The following is a 15,479-nucleotide window of genomic DNA, read 5'->3' as shown; positions in this document are numbered from 1 at the left end:
GTATTCGGGAGGACTAAACCGAGAATCCCCGCCTTAAAATAGACTGTAAGACAATATTTGTATTTTAACTCGTATCTAAGATTTTTAACTTTGTGTGATTTGGGGGGAGGGGGGGCTGCGGGGAGGTGGGGGAGAGGGAAAAGGGAGAGAGGGCGAAGGAAAGAACATCCCTGTAGGAGGCAGCTCCCTTTCAGATAGGAATCTGGGACAGATTTTGCCAGCAGCCACAAAGCATGGCCCTTTGGTAATAGAATAGCCAATGTAATTTGACACTTCAACTTGCTGTGCTCTCTGCTAGTTGATTCACTTACTCACCCACTAACATTGAGCTCCTTTTCACTGTCTGTGGGCAAGGAAAAAAAAAGGGGGGGGGGGGGAGAAAGAGAAAAGAAAGCGGGGGGGGGGGGAGAAGGAAGAAAGGGGGGGAATAAACAAAATTATATATTTGAAAATACCCGAGTAGAGCTGCAAATCAGTTGGGGAGAGAGGATTTTGCCTGCCGCCTTCCTTATTATTTTGCTGCTGCAAGGCTGCTTTGCAATCCGTAGGTAAGTTTCGCGTCTATTTGCGCTCCCTGCTCGCACCTCCCCGTTCGCGGCCGGGCAGGGGTTGCGTCTCGGCGGAGCAGAAACAATGGAGCGGCCACGCTGGGGAAATAGGTGTAGGGGGGGGGGGGGGGGAGAAAAAAAAAAAAAAAAAAAAGAAACCAACATATTTATTCTGCGAAGGGAGAAAATGTGCGGAGACTTCTTAAAGGGGCAGGCTGTGCCCGCCGAGGGAGCGGGGCGAGGGCGGGCGGGGAGCCGGGCCCGGCGGCGGGGGGGAGGCGGCTCTGCCCGGGAAATGCCCTTCCCGGGCCGGCCGCGGGGCCGCGGGGGGACCCGGCCCGGGTCTTAACTTGCAGCAGCCGCGACGCGAGGCGGGCGGGCGTCGGAGCCGCCGCAAAAACAAAGGGGGCTGCGGGGGCCGGGGCGGCGGCTGGCCCCGGCCGGGGCGAGGGCCGTCGGGGCGGGCTGGAGCCCCGCGGCGGGGCCGGGGCCGCGGCTCGGGGCGTGCGTGCCCGCCCGCCCGGCTGCGTGTGCGTGTGCGTGCCCGGCCGCGCGTGTGGGGCTGGGGAGACGCGTGGGGGAGCTTGCGCCTGTTTTCCGGGCTCCGGGAAGCTTGCCTGGGTGCAAATTCCTTGTGTCTGGGTTTTAGGAGCCAGTTGGGACCGGGGCCTCTCTCGCCAAGCAGGAGGAAGGAGCAGCCCCCCCCCGTCCCTCCCTCCCTCCCTCCCCCTCTCTCTCTCCCCCCTCCCCCCGGTGCATCTGTCCAGGAAGCCGTCGGGGCGGAGGGGAGGGGGCGCGGGGGCAGAGGGCCGGGGGGGGGAGCCCGGCCCGGCCGCCGCTCGCCGCCCGCCCGGCCGCCTTTGTGCGAGAGGAGCGGGGGAAGCGCTTCCAGGGGCGGCTGGCGGAGCTGCTCGCGGGGAGAGGGGGAATGGCAGTCAGTTAAAAGACACTTCAGGAATGTAAACATAAAAATAGGAGCCATCCAGCCACGCTTTTATTCCCCCCGTGCCGCTCGGGATAGCGCTCCGAGCTGGCTCGCGAGCGGGGAAGGAGTAAGGCAGCCTAAGGCAGAGGGAGGAAGTTGTTACTATAATCGGGTTTTTGGACTGTAAACTTTGTTTTGCACGTGTAAAGTTTAATTTCGGTGCTACCTCGCAGGCTGCGATTAGGGGCACGGGAGCGGGGAGGCGTCTCGGGTTTTCTGCTCCAAGTGCAACCCCCGTCACCATATTTATTAAAGGGGAAATGTGCCCGGCGGTGGAAGCGTGACCCCCGCATCGCGGCGAAACGGCTTTTGTCTGGGGTTGTCGGGGTCCCGCTAAACAGTTACGGCAGCTGCACAAATGATTACAAATTGCAGCCGTATAGGCGGTTTATTGAGACTGAAGCTAACTTAAGGAATAGCTCTGCGTTGCCGTCCGATTGTGCGCGGTGTATGTTTTTGTGCTTCAGTTAATAATCTGCAAACGGCTTAATGGCTCTGTAGTGCCAGAGGAATTGGTTTTCTCCATTTACTTCAGCAGGCCTGAGTGAAGCTGGTGTTCTGACTGCTTTTTTCGATGCATTGACATGAGAGAAGAGGATTTAACTTGGCAGCCTGAACAAATGCTCTATCAAAGGTTTCCTAAGAGACAGTAGGGGAGCGGGGGAGATGAATGACCTGGGGTAGTTTTAGGGTGCTACCTATGCAAGCTTTCTTTTAAATATGAAATGGCCATTTAGGACTCTGAATAAAACTGCGCGCATCAGAAAGGCGACAGGCTTATAAAATTTAAAAGGGCAAAAGCCCATTAATGCTGTGGCAAAGCTTTGGCTCCCAGCTCTGGTTGAGTAGTCCCGACTGCCTTGAAGTGCCAAAGCTTTTAAGGAATCTTTAGCAACAGCTTCTCTCCAGCTGCAATATGGACCTTGGCCTTGCACACTGGAAGGTTAATGGTGCAGCCTCTCCTCCCCAGGCAGGGGAGCCAAGGCGAGGGCGGCAGGCCTAAGGGCACCAGGGGTAACCGAGAGGTGAAGCAAAACCGGGGGGGGGGGGGGAAGAGAGCTTCTCGCTGGGATGTACGGCTAAAACCTCTTACTGGCGGGCACCTGTTCGAGTTGCGATACTGGGGCAGTAACGTGGCACGGTGGCGGAACCCGTAACTCAAAAGTATTACCAGCGCCAACAGAAAAGTTTCACAGAGGAACAAAGCAAAACTAAACAGCACTGACTGTCTTTGGGAGAAGGATTCCTCTAAAAAACATAGTTGGTCTCGGATTCAAACCCCCACTTCCTTCTCTGGATTGGGGGAAGTGTACGGTGGCATCAGTCTTCTCTTGGCGGGGCCTGGTGCAGGTCTGTGAATGCCAGAAGACTCGCTCTGACCTTTCTCTGTTCAAGTTGAGGATGTTGAAACACCAGCCATCAAACAAAAGACACATTGAAAGCAAGATCTGCAGTGGAGCACGTGTGACTTTGAGGCTAGTTGAGTGCATTTGGTGACTGTTTTCCTCGGAGTTGGGGGGGGGGGGGGGAAGGAGAAAGAAAAGGCTGCTCGTTTTTAAAATGAGGCTATGGAAAACATGACTTGAAATCCTCTAAATATCGCACAGTCAAGGACCTTTCTTCTTTTTATCTTTACTTTTTAAATGCTGTCTTAAAATGTCTTGACTTCTACTTTTTTTACATGTGTGTCTGTAACTGCCAAATTACAAGAAGAGTATTATTTTTCCCCATGGGTGCGAGGAGGACCAGGAATTTTGCAGAATCTCCCACATTTGAAAAAAAAAATATATACACACACCCAAAAGTGTCTTTAGGATTATGTTTTAAAACAATGAAAAATTTCCTGGAATTTAATTGACAGATTATGATTTTTATCTATTCAAGATAACACTACCTCAGAAGGCGGCTGATTTAAAGATTATTCTATAAATTGTAATGGAAATTCACTTTGGGCTTTCAGAATTCAAAAAGAATGCCCTCAGGACCAGTCGATACAGGTATCTAACCTGCCAATGACATTCATGTCAACATGGACAGATGCTTTTATTGTTTACATTGTTTACAGTCCACAGTACCTTAAATAAACGTTGATCATGATTAGAAACAATAATTGAGTCTGTGGCAAAGGATCAATGAAAACTTTGTTTCAGGAAAGAAGTGAGTTGCTCTGTATATATACAGAGAGTGTTTTGTGCTGTCTGAGATGAAATAAAACTGCGATCTTAATGTGGCATACAATTCTGGTTTTGGAATATTTTAAGAGACCCACAAAAGATAATAGATCAGTTTCTGCAGCCTCTGAAAGATTTGTCCTGATCAGCAGCGGTTACAAGGGGTGGAAAGGAGAGGAAGCTGTGTAGCACGTTTCCATTCATAACTTTTCTTGGGAGTTGCTTGCCCTTTACCCCAGATCTTTTCCACTTTTACAGGCTCCAAAGGTCTTGTGTTGACAAAAAACCAAAATGAAACAAATCCCAAACCCTCAGGGATGGCAGTTACATCACTGATACTATAGTTGGAGACAATGTTGCTTGGTTTTTAGCAACTTGTTGTTTGTACTAGTAGCCTGGAAAGCTTGGTTTCTCTGCTGAAAAGGAAGAAAAAGAGATCCCAGAAGGGAAACAAAGTTGGAATTCCTTTTGCCTTCCACAATGTTGTTGATAGGCTTCAGGACAACAGGGATCTAGCCTTTTTCCAGTGGCACAGGAGATAATGTGACTATGAGAAATGGAGGTAGTGGCTGGCCAGGCGCTCGTGGTGCGTGCTGTGCTGCTGTAACAACGTGGGTGATCAGCTGCTGCGGAGGGAGCGAGCTGGGTTTGTTATGGCTTTACCTGGGAAGCCTGTTTCCCATAAATAAGTAGGACTGCAGTTAATGCCTGTGGTAACAAATTTGACCACTATGCAATTGGCTGATTTGTTCACTCCTAGTTAGACCAATTTTTGTGAAATCCTATCCTGTATTACGGCAAAGCGGCAAGACAATATTGCTGAAGAGTTTAGAGTTGGTTTATGCTTGTTCTTGTCAACTGACTGTTGTGGGATGAGGAAGACAAGCACTCTTTATCCATTTAGGTGTGTTTTATGGGAAAGCACAGTGAACAGTGCATCAATACAGATCACCAGAGATGGGCACTGATACACTCCTGCTCAGATATTGTATGTTTTCCTTTCACTGAATTTAGGTGTATGCAAGCTTTCCTACTGATGATAGGCTGAGGCTGTCAGTGGTATTAGAAATCATTTCTGCTTTAAAACGGTGTATTTGGCTTAAAAACAAAAGGTTTGTAAATTGAAATGTTGCTTTGTCATATTGATTTATTTTTTTCCCCACTTCTTTTTCTAAAAGCAAAAACTTCTTATGTAGCAATTTTCAATTTCTTTATTTCCATTGGGTTTCACATGATCATTAGCATTCAGCTTGATTAATGTTAGAATATTTTAAACGTGATTCAGGCTGCAAGAGAAGTGTCCAGGCATTGGGTTGTAATGGATCTCCACAGCTCGACTGTTGGAGGCAGTAGTGTATTATGAGAGTAGGAGATGGTCTTACACTTGTTACGTGTTATTTTTGGTTCTAATAGTTTAAGATACACTGAAGTTTACGTTGCCTGCAAAGGTGAGGTTTGCCAGCTTCAGTATAGTGCCTCTACCCTTCCCTTTATGGAGCAGGGCAAATTTGTGTGGGTATTATGTATCTAGTAGAAAAAATAAAGTTGTTCTTAGGCAGACAAAATCACTTTCCATCTAATTTCTTCTTTAAGTGTCAACAGGAGTCGAGTTACTCCACAGGGCATGACTCATTCTTAAGAGAACCTGCCTTTCTGAAGGCCCACATAGGTGATTGTTTGATCCGGGCCACGTATAGTTTTTCAGTTGCTTATACTTTTCAGACCTGTAGCAGAGGATAGAAGTAATTTGTACTCCTCTGTTGAATCCTGGAACAGCCAAGCGCAATCCCTTCCAATGGGGAAGGGGTGACGGTTCGCACTTGTTTAAAAAAGGTTTAGGATCTAATGAAATATCTAAGCTCAAAAAGAGCCTTCAGTCCTTTCCACAGATAACTCAATAAATCGAGCTGTTTTGTGTTTTGTCTAGTGTATTAATATTGAGGTAGTCGCATACAGGCTATCACGTTAACATTCCATTAAGATAAATGTGGGAAGCGTATCCCTTGGTTGGTAATCCAGCATTTGTTTTGACTCTACAGAGCAGCTTTGAATTGATTCCCAAAGTGAAGCAGGAAGGCTATTGGCTCCACACAGCAGGGAGGGAGGAAAAAGAAATTGCTCAAAACCCATTAATATGCATGATGCTACAAACCTGTGGAAATTTCATAAAACTGTGGATTTGGATTGCCTCTACTGCTCATTGTTTGTCTTCATAAGGAGTTTGTTATTTGATTTTTTTATTATTATTATTTACTTCTCTTATTTTGTTTTTCCTGACTTAATATTTATGTGTCAGTGGATGGTGGAGAGCTGATTTATAAAACCGATGTCCTCATGCTAAGACATCCTTCTTCAGTCCTGTGAAGCCTACCCAGGCGATCCTCTGGCTGCCTGATCCATAGGTAGTGGTGTTGTCCTCTCCCTGCAGAGCCATATTCCAGTTTCTTGGTAGTTAGTATTAGCTGCGAGCACAGAGGGACTGTGGTTGCTGTAAGCCTTTTTTTGCTGGAGAAAAGCAGCACCGCTGTGGGTCTGACTTCAGAAAGGGGAACAACTCTAGCCTGTAGATGATACATATGTGTCGTCAAAGACAGCATGAGAATGAAAGCCACAGACTTTGTGCATCTGATAGCATCATGCAAAACCAGGATGGGAATTGTTTGTTGTCTTTATTTGGTCGTCTTCAAATCTTTCTTGTTCTGATGTTCTCAGCTCTTTGTCTGGTAACTGGTACACTCTTCTGGTGACTTATTTTAGTAGTCAGCTTGGTTAGGATAGTGTTAACTAGAGAATACTACTGCTTGATCTGGTGCACAAGTGTGGTTAAACTCTGCCCCGTTTGTATCGCAGCTCTTTTTACCTGTGAAATATCATTTGCCATCTTTGCTGATTAGGTAAAAACATGCATGTTTGAGGAGTAAGAGAAAAAGCAGTGTGTCAACAAGTTTGTGTTGTCTTTTTGGGTTTGGGTTTTGTTGGGTTTGGGGTTTTTAATTCCTTTGAGACTTCAGGGCTGCCATGACTGACCGACTGGCAAAGCGAATTGTATCCATCTCTCGGAGGTTTCTAGATAGTCTCATAACTAATCAGAAGGGTTTATTTATTGGGGCTGGAGTGTCATAGATACATGGCAGAATAGTAGGGGCTTCAATTGGCCATTTAGTAGCAAGAACGGTTCCCTTGATGAGTATCTGCTTGTTTATTGGCTGTATTCCTCATTCCTTATGAAAACAGCAGAGCCTTTTAGGCTGCCCTGAAATACACACCTCCTGCATCTCCATCAGTACATTCTGAAGTGCAGGTTTCTCTTCCTCTCTTGTTTTTGAACACCCATTCCAAGAACAGATGAACTGATCAAATACAGGCTTACTGTGTAAATAAGGGCATCACGGGATGGGGGAGCAGTGCAGGGCAATGCCGAGGCTGACTTACTGCTGGGCAGCTGGTGCCTGAAAAGGTTTGAAATTGGACTTCCCTGGAAACTGCGTGGTCTCAGGCCGATGCTGAGAAGGGGGTTTCCCCTAGTCTGGTCATGATTTCTACCTCGCCAAAGGTAGAAATCGTCTTAAGCTTGTAAGGTGTTTTTACAACTTTTCTTTTGCATATCACCGAAGCAGAGACCGTTCCCCTATGTTGTTCTCTGGGGCATGGTTGTTGTCCAACACCCACCGGGTAGATGGGCATCCTCCGGCTCAAAGGTTACCATCTGCTTTTGGTTATTTTAGAGGTGTGAGAGTGTGACGGGGAGGTGGGGAAAGAGTTGAGTGACAGTGAGGAAATGCTCGTGTCTTCAGTTGCAGGACCCCCACGCCTCCAACTACAGCCACTTTCTCAAGGAAGCAAGAGGAACTCACCAACCTGCTGTCCTGCTGCCCCTGTGCTCAGTTTGAGCGGTACTGCTGTTTGTGCAGCCAGAAGACGGGATGCCCCCATAGATGGTTTGAAAATAAGAAATACCTTACATATCATGGCTTTAACATAAACCTTAGTCTTCCTTAGCATTGCACATATTTCTAAGATTTTGGCTGTTGTAAATGACAAAAAAGCCTTATAAACAGGAAAACTTTCTTGGAGAATGTTTTTGCTTAAAATACATTGTAAAAATACAAGTTCCTGCAGCTAGAGTAGTTTGACAAAAAGCACTGTCACTTTTTCATTTTAAAACTATAATGTATTCATAGGTCAACGGAAGACCCATTTGGTTATGTCCCTTCCCCCCCAAAAAAAGCAGGAGAAAAGCTTTAAAAAGCAGTTTTAGAGACTTTGTTGACATTGAATTCTCGGAAGAGCAGTTTGTTTATATATCTATCTATATACGAAAGAGAGAAGGGTTTATTATCCTGCAGGTTTGCAGGGGGGAAGAAGAATGATGTGGCTGTCAGGCAGTCTACCCAATCTTTTGGTGTCCTTCTTGTAAATTCTGTGTTTAATGCTCTTATAACCCTTTTCCCAGCAGTGGGATCACAGAAGTTAAGTTGTTTACAGCTGGTGTGTAGCTTATGTTGGCCTCCCTTACAGCAACCCAATGCTTCCCCCAAGCCTTTTCAAAGAAAGCTTTTCTTCCCTCTTACACTTAGCACAGGTTGATGCACTTTACATTTGATTAAACAATTTTTTTTAAAGACTGGAATGCTTGTGCTAAAAAGACTCCAGGCCAGTGAACTCTTGTCCTGCACATGCTCTTGGGATCCTGACTATCTGCATGTTCAGTTCGCTGTTCTTCGGGTGCTTTACAAAACCATGAAGTCCCGCCTTGCCACTGAGATACAGGTACTCTCTCTATTTCACAGAAAATGAAGACGCTAAGTTGCAGTGGGCACATACGTGCAAATGCGGGTAGCAATTCTGTGACTGAAAACGTGAACTCGGTGTGTGTTGCATTAGCAAGGCTGTTTCTCTACAAAGTAGTGTTCAACTTCATCCCATTCACAGATACCTTCTTTCTTGCTTCTGAGAGATCTACTCTGATAGGTCTCACCTGGCGAGACTTAAAGCAGCTATCAGTCCTTCTTTAAGAAATTTGTTTCAGGAACCATACTTCAGTCCTTTCCTGTCCTCCTCTCAAGTATGAGATTTCTCCCAGAATTTACATCACTGTTTTAAAAAGTACTGGGTTCCAGTCCAGCTGGAGTTTGATACCATTCGACATGGGAGCCTCCTAGCTTTCCAACTGAATGCATAGCTTTGGCTTTTGGCACTGTAAAGCTCTGACATCTCGCACATTAAAATCATAACAGTATTATGTAAGGAGAAGTTATTTTGGGTCACTAGCGGAGCCTTCTAAGACTTGGTTAAAGCAGCCTTGTGAGTTAGAACACTTGGGCTCACGTCCTCTTCCTGCAGCTTTTTGACGGTGTAAGCGTGTGGGTGGTGTGTCCTTTCCCGGTCAGCTGCCCTCGACATTGCTCAGGCTGCGGCGCTGGCTCCAAACCTGCTTCTGCCGCAGCAGTTCACGCTGCTGTGGGGACCCCTCGGGGAAGGCTCAGCCTTGCTCAGCACTGGCTTTCACCCCCCCGGCTGCTTTGGGGTGGGACTGGAAGGAGGATCTGAGGGGCTCTCTGACCCAGCTGCTCTGGGCTCCGCGGCAGCTCCTGTGGCAGCGGGGGGACAGGAGTTGCGTGGGAAGGTGGATGCCCAGAAGGGCTTCAAAATCCGAGTAAACAAAGTCCCACCTCTGCAGCGGGTACCTGCTTGTTTATGTGTAACTCAGGAGTCACTGTTTCAATTGGCCTTGTTATTCTTTACCAAAGGACAAGTAAAACTATGACAGCAGCTGCTGGTGACCAGCAAGCGATAGAGTGCAGAATAAATCTGGGGCAACCTTTGAAACGTTTGTTAATAACAAATACTTAATCCTGGTGTTTAACAAAGATATAGCTTACACATGAAGGATGGCGTACTCGGACTTGTCTGAGCGGTATAAATACTTCCCTTCAAGACCAAACCTTGCATACCATGTGATCCTCAGGTATGAATTACAAATAAAGGGAAGGCCATTCAGACCTTGTTTGTACTTCAGAAGGAATCGGCAAACGGGACACAAGATAAATATTTTAAAACACTCGCATGAAATTGCCCTGTCCTCCGACGTCTGTGTGGCAGGGAGCGTGGAGGCGATAAGGGACCGCGGCCAGTGGCACTGACTGGAGCAGTGCCAGTTGAGATAGCAGAAATGCCCCCCCCCCAAGGCGCAGACCAGATGGTGCTCGGCGCGGCACAGGCTTGGGTGAAGCGGTGGCTCTTTCTGCAAACGCTTTGCAAAGGACAGTGCTGTGGATGGTTAGCAGTTCAGGCCCTTTTTGATTAAAATGGGTCCTGAAAATATTTGCAATCGTTTTTATTCTACCTGTATTCGTGGGATTGTTGTTTGTAAAGTAATCGGTTGGCAGGCGCCTGGGAGGTGCGGGGTCTGCAGGGCAGTGGAGGCGGCGGTGGCGGCGGCTGGAGGGCTCAGAGCTTGGCTTTGAGGAATTGGACGGGGGGGAGCAGATGGGCACCTTAAATTCAGGACTGTGCTTGTCTTATCCTTAAGCAAAATATCAAGGTCATTTTGTCTCTAAATAAATACAAAAAATGTGTTAAATTTAGGATTTGTCTGAAGTTTCTTTGTTAAACAATCGATTTGTTGAACATCCATTTTGAAGAGTTCAGCACGTTTCCTCTTAGCTAACCCAGAGCATAACCACTCCCACTGAGCGGCAGTTAGTACGCCGGTTTAGTGCACTAGTTCATAACCTTTGGATATCTGGCTTCAGCACTACGCTTGGCTGTGGTGGGTCCTCACAAGCCCTACGTGGCACTGGACTGGTACCCCTCATACAGCTCTCGCATCTGTTTGCCCTATAGCTGGGAGCACTAGACACATGCAGGTAAACATATTAACGAGCTGAAATGAGGAGTAACGTAGACGATAGTCAGGCTGCTATTGTGTGGTGCCCAGGCTCTGCCATGGTGACTAAGACGGCGTGATAGTTTCCTTATTGGCCGCCATCTGTCTGCTCCTCGCTGGCGCCTCCTGGCTGGCGCTCAGCCTTCGGGAGCAGAGACCAGCGCAGCACCCAGCGCTGGGAGTCTCGGGTGAGGAAGGAGGAGAGGAGGATGCCTAGTAGGTTTCTGGTCACAGCTGCATGATAGTTCTGTCATTAGATTTGTTTAATCACTTTAAAAAAATAAAAATTCTGAGACGGCGTTTTCACTTTATCCTAAAAGGTTTTGCATCCTAAATGCATGTATAAATTATTTATTCAATGCATGAACTTTTTGCAAAACCTTTTGTGAAAGTCTTGTACCAGTGCCTATTTTTAGAATATTAGTGCTTTGAAAATTTCAGCAAAACTTCTAATATTTCTGGGAGTTTTATGGTGTCATACGATTTGAAATTCAGATTTAAAACTTTGAATTTGGTCACCCAAAAAGAAACAGCATGTCAGTGTAGAGTCTTAGTCCTTTGTCTGAAATTGCAGCTATGGCCCTAAATGCCGCCTCCTCAATAAAGAGAAATGTAAATCAAAAATACTTGTAATGTTGCCAGCATCTTGTCCTAGCAATATCCCAGCATATTAAATCATAAAATGAAGAAATATAATGCATATCTCCTGTCATATGAAAAATATATTTTTAAGTATATCTTCGCTCTGTTCACACTACTAAGTGTTCATGAATTTGTGCTTTATTTTGCTGTAGGAATTGGTAGCCAACTTTACCTGGTAAACTGTTTATAGAAGAAGCAAAAGATTGGGGAGTCAAGCTCCCCTTTTCACTATTACACCCAATTTAAGGATAAATTGTAGGAAATGAAAGATGAATGCACACACGCTAGCCTCTCTTAAAGATTGCCTGGCTGCTTTGTTTAATAAGGATAAACCCCCCAAAAGAAACACCGAAGAGGCAGGAATTCTCTGGCAGTTGATCTATTTGTGGTTTTAATGTAGAATATTTTTAGCCTGAGATACAAAAATACATACTTTTTTATCCAAAGAGACTGTTGTTTCCATTTATTTTAAAACCCTGGATGGGAAACAAGATGTTAGACCTATTATAATGCAACCCGGTAATTAACATACGTTGGCCTGCCTCTGCCAAGGATTTCCTATGAGTAATGCAAGTTGCACAAGTAGAGGAGTCGGGTTGTTTGTCAGTGAAGAACCATACATATACGCATGGGTGATCAGATCCTAAAGAGATCATCCAGGGATAGGATGTGAGTCTGTGTTTGAATCTAAGAGCAATTATAGTTTAAATGTCCTCTCAGCTGTGTTAGGTTTTCAAAAAAAAAAAAAAAGCTCCCTCCCCCCATTGCCAGTAAAATATTTTCTTGTCCAATATTAAGAAAAATGAGATAATGATTGATGGAGGAAGTTTCAAGGTTTTGGTTGTATGGGATTTGTGTGTGTGGTGGTTGTGGGGTTTTTTTGTTTGTTTGTTTTGTTGGGGTTGGGGGGGGGGGGGTGATTTTTTTTTTTTTTTTTAAATTCCCCAATTCCTGAGTGACTGGAGTGAGGAATCTCAGGGATGCTTTCAACAGTAAGGATCCTCTGTCTCTGATTATCAGAGACATCTGTGCATTGCAGTCACATCAGGTGAGTGCCAGGTAGTTGGATCTAACTTTTCCATTTGGATGGACCTTTCACAGCAGAGGAGTGGAGTGACTTAGTTAAAATGTTTTCTCTGTGATCAAAGCTAATATATGTAAAGCACATACTGCGTGTACTCTTTATAGTTATGTTACTTCCACCCAAATATACACATTCTGCAGTTACATATAGGAAGGGGTTCAGAGGGTAGAGTAAAAGCTGAAATAAAAAAACTAATTTGAAAAAAGTATAAAAACAGAGGTGAGTTCAGCTTTTGCATGGTGGATTTTTTTTTTTTTTATGACCGATTCAGACCTATTTTCCTAATAAATGTTATGGAAAGACAAATGGTATATTGTGGATTTAAATGACTGAAATGTATCCTCAGAATAGTCTGAAGGTCATATATTCTTGAACTCTGAAATGTGCTCCAATTAGTGTTCTTTTTAAAAGCAGATTTTATTTTTTAACCTGAAAGCAGGCTATTGCACACCAACTAATGGTTTAATGTGGGCTCACAATTAGTGACTGCTCACTTCTGTGCACTTCTCTCAATGTGACCCCATCATCTTGGTTGAAGGGACTGGAACATGGAGAGATAATAGGATTAATCAATATCTGTATACATTGCAAGTTTTAACAGCTTCCAAACACCAGAGGTTCTTTGGTACTTTATCACAATAGATTAAAATGCATCATCATTTTTTCCACTTAGAGAGTTATGTGTTTAATTTGTAGTTTGTATTTTCACACTATCTGTTCAGCTACAAATAAAGCTGGACTATGACAGTGATGGCCTTCAGGCTACCTTTTGACTGTAAATTCACAATTGTTGTTTTTGCCTTGAGTGGCATTTTCAAGCGGTGCAGTGTGGATGGTGTTGAAGAAAGGAACTTAAAATACAGAAAGTGAGTTTTGGTGCTTAGAGTACTGATGAGACTAATTTAAAACTGCCAGCCTTAAAATATTTGGCCACCAGAAGCCAGGCCTATAGAACAATTTTAAATAATACTAAACTTGCATTCTTTTGCAAGATCTGCCTTTTAGGGTCTTGTTTAGGGTTCATATTTTCAAGTTTCATTCTGAATCACGAGCACTAGAAACTCATTAAACAGGGAAGCTGTTATAATCAGTTGACTTAAGGAGTTGGAGCTTTAGAGTACACATGAAAGTAGTATTAGGCTTAGCTCCACGACTCCTTTTTTACTTTCTGTTGTGCTTTCATGCTGTGTTCGGTGGTGGTAGGTCCAGTTCCCACCCAGAGGCTGTTAGCCACGCTCTCTCAAAACAGAGTGGTACAGTTGGTTATCATGCTTAGTAACAGTGCTTGCTTGTTTTAACAAATCATCGAGCATCTTTGGCTCCTTAAAAAGTTAAGTAAGGACTGCAGTGGGTCAGAACTTTTTGATTTGCAAATTTTTAATGTCTAGAAAACACACTGAGATGTTTTCAAAGTGGAGTTGCTGGATGTAAAATCTGCTTCCCCCTCCACTACTGTTATTCTAAAATGGGCAGATTCAGCAGATTTTTAGGAGATGCTGGAAAGCCTGGCTAGTCTAAGGGGAAGATAGCTGGCTGGGAAAAATATGTGGTGAGAAAGGTGTAGCTGGATTTACCACCTTACTGACATCTTGGCCATAGAAGTAAAACTGCTGAATTTGTGTTAATATATCTATTGTGTGTTCAAATACCTGTTGGAAGTATTTGTGATCTATGGGTACTATTTTTATCTTCATTTACAAATCAGCAGGTGTTCACAGGCCTGTTGGACATCCATCCTTTTGAGGCATTTATGAGCAAATGTTTCTGGCTGTCATAATTTTGGTTGGTCAAGTCCACATTAATTGCTGCACTCTGTGCAGTTGTTCTAACATTTAAATACTGCCTGCAAGTAGGTTTGATTAAAATTGCATCTCTAGGTGCACGCTAAATACCTTTGATACCTCACCTACAAACAACTGTAGAATTGTTGGTGAGAATGACAGCTGCAGGCAATAAACGAGGACAGTAATAGAAGTCTCAGTGCTGGAGAGAGCATCATAAATCATGAGGCGAGAGCAGTGTGTGTGCGTTGACAAATCGGTGAGCAGCTGCAAACAGCATTTTCCAGGTAAGAATTATTGCACTCGCTCCTGATAACTGCTCAGAAACCATCTCTTCCTTGTATGTGGGTGACTTCGCCCCTGCACGGGTAGTCACGGTGGTATAAGCCTTTGAGCTCTAGTATTTTGACTGGGAATAGTAAGCGTTTTGCATGGTGTAAGCTACTGTTGTACGCTGGACCTTGGTTTTTATCCGAGGTGTATTCAAATGCGAGTTTCCTCTTCCCGGGAGGAGGAAAATCCCCATGCTTTTTGCAGCTGACGAGTTATTTAGTTTTCTCAGAGACTTTGGAGAAGTGTTCTTGACAGGTGGAGAGAAGGGGATGTATTTGGCTGGTTTTAAACTAGCTTGCTTTGTTAGCCCTTGCTGGGGGGGGTTGGAAGGAGGTGCATATGCCTCTTTAATAAATAAATAAATAAATAAGCTGGAATGATGCCCTTTAAGTAAAAGGAGATGACAATCTAGTCACGCAGAAAACAATCTTAATCTTCTACTGCGAGAGAAATGAAAACTATTTTAATGAAATAATGATAGGAAACAGATGGCAAAGAGCTAGCAACTGAAATATTTTTTGAACACTAAAAAATAAGTGTCAAACACATGTCCTGTACAGTAATTATAGCTAAAAGCATAACATGACAGAATATGTTTTAAAATGTTGAAGTCCTTTATATATATAATTCAACCTTAATTTCTTGGGTTTTGGTTAATTGACTTTAATCTTGATAAATTAAAGGCTTAGAAGTTTTGACGACCAGAAGTTACTGCCACTTTCCTTAGGCAAGTGAGCGTGAGACCAGTGCCACGCTCCAGAAAGCTCCTGCAGTTGGCAGGCATTTATAGCTTTAATATGCGATCTTGGAAGACTACCTGTTTGAATTCATATGCTTTCAGATTGTCTGGGACAGGAGAAGAGCTGCTGACACATGTGAGCTTGTTAGAATTGCAGTGTGAGCAGGGCAGCCCCAGCTGTGGGGAGCTGGGTGGCTGGTGGAGGTGCGAGGCTCCACCTCGCTCTCTGCCTTGGGGAGCACACAGGTTCAAAATGCAGTGGTCTTGTGTACACCAGGAGATGTAACAAGCACTGCCGCTTCTGCAG

At 44.7% G+C, this 15,479-nt stretch overlaps 1 protein-coding gene across 10 annotated transcripts in view; it reads left to right on the top strand.

Moving 5' to 3' along the window:
- The first annotated feature begins 428 nt into the window (after window positions 1–428).
- Window positions 429–15,479, top strand: part of ZMIZ1 (zinc finger MIZ-type containing 1) — a 364,045-nt gene continuing 348,994 nt past the window's right edge. For 8 of the 10 annotated variants that reach the window (XR_008236824.1, XM_052798268.1, XM_052798277.1 and 5 more), the window contains exon 1: window positions 430–548. The gene's annotated coding sequence lies outside the window, so the exon portion shown is untranslated. Of the gene's footprint in view, window positions 549–15,479 lie in introns of all 10 variants that reach the window. The other 2 variants (XM_052798271.1, XM_052798267.1) reach the window with 2 other exon arrangements.

This window comes from Harpia harpyja, chromosome 10 (assembly GCF_026419915.1).
Source record: "Harpia harpyja isolate bHarHar1 chromosome 10, bHarHar1 primary haplotype, whole genome shotgun sequence".
Taxonomy (NCBI): domain Eukaryota; kingdom Metazoa; phylum Chordata; class Aves; order Accipitriformes; family Accipitridae; genus Harpia; species Harpia harpyja.
This window is presented reverse-complemented; position numbering and strand designations above follow the sequence as displayed.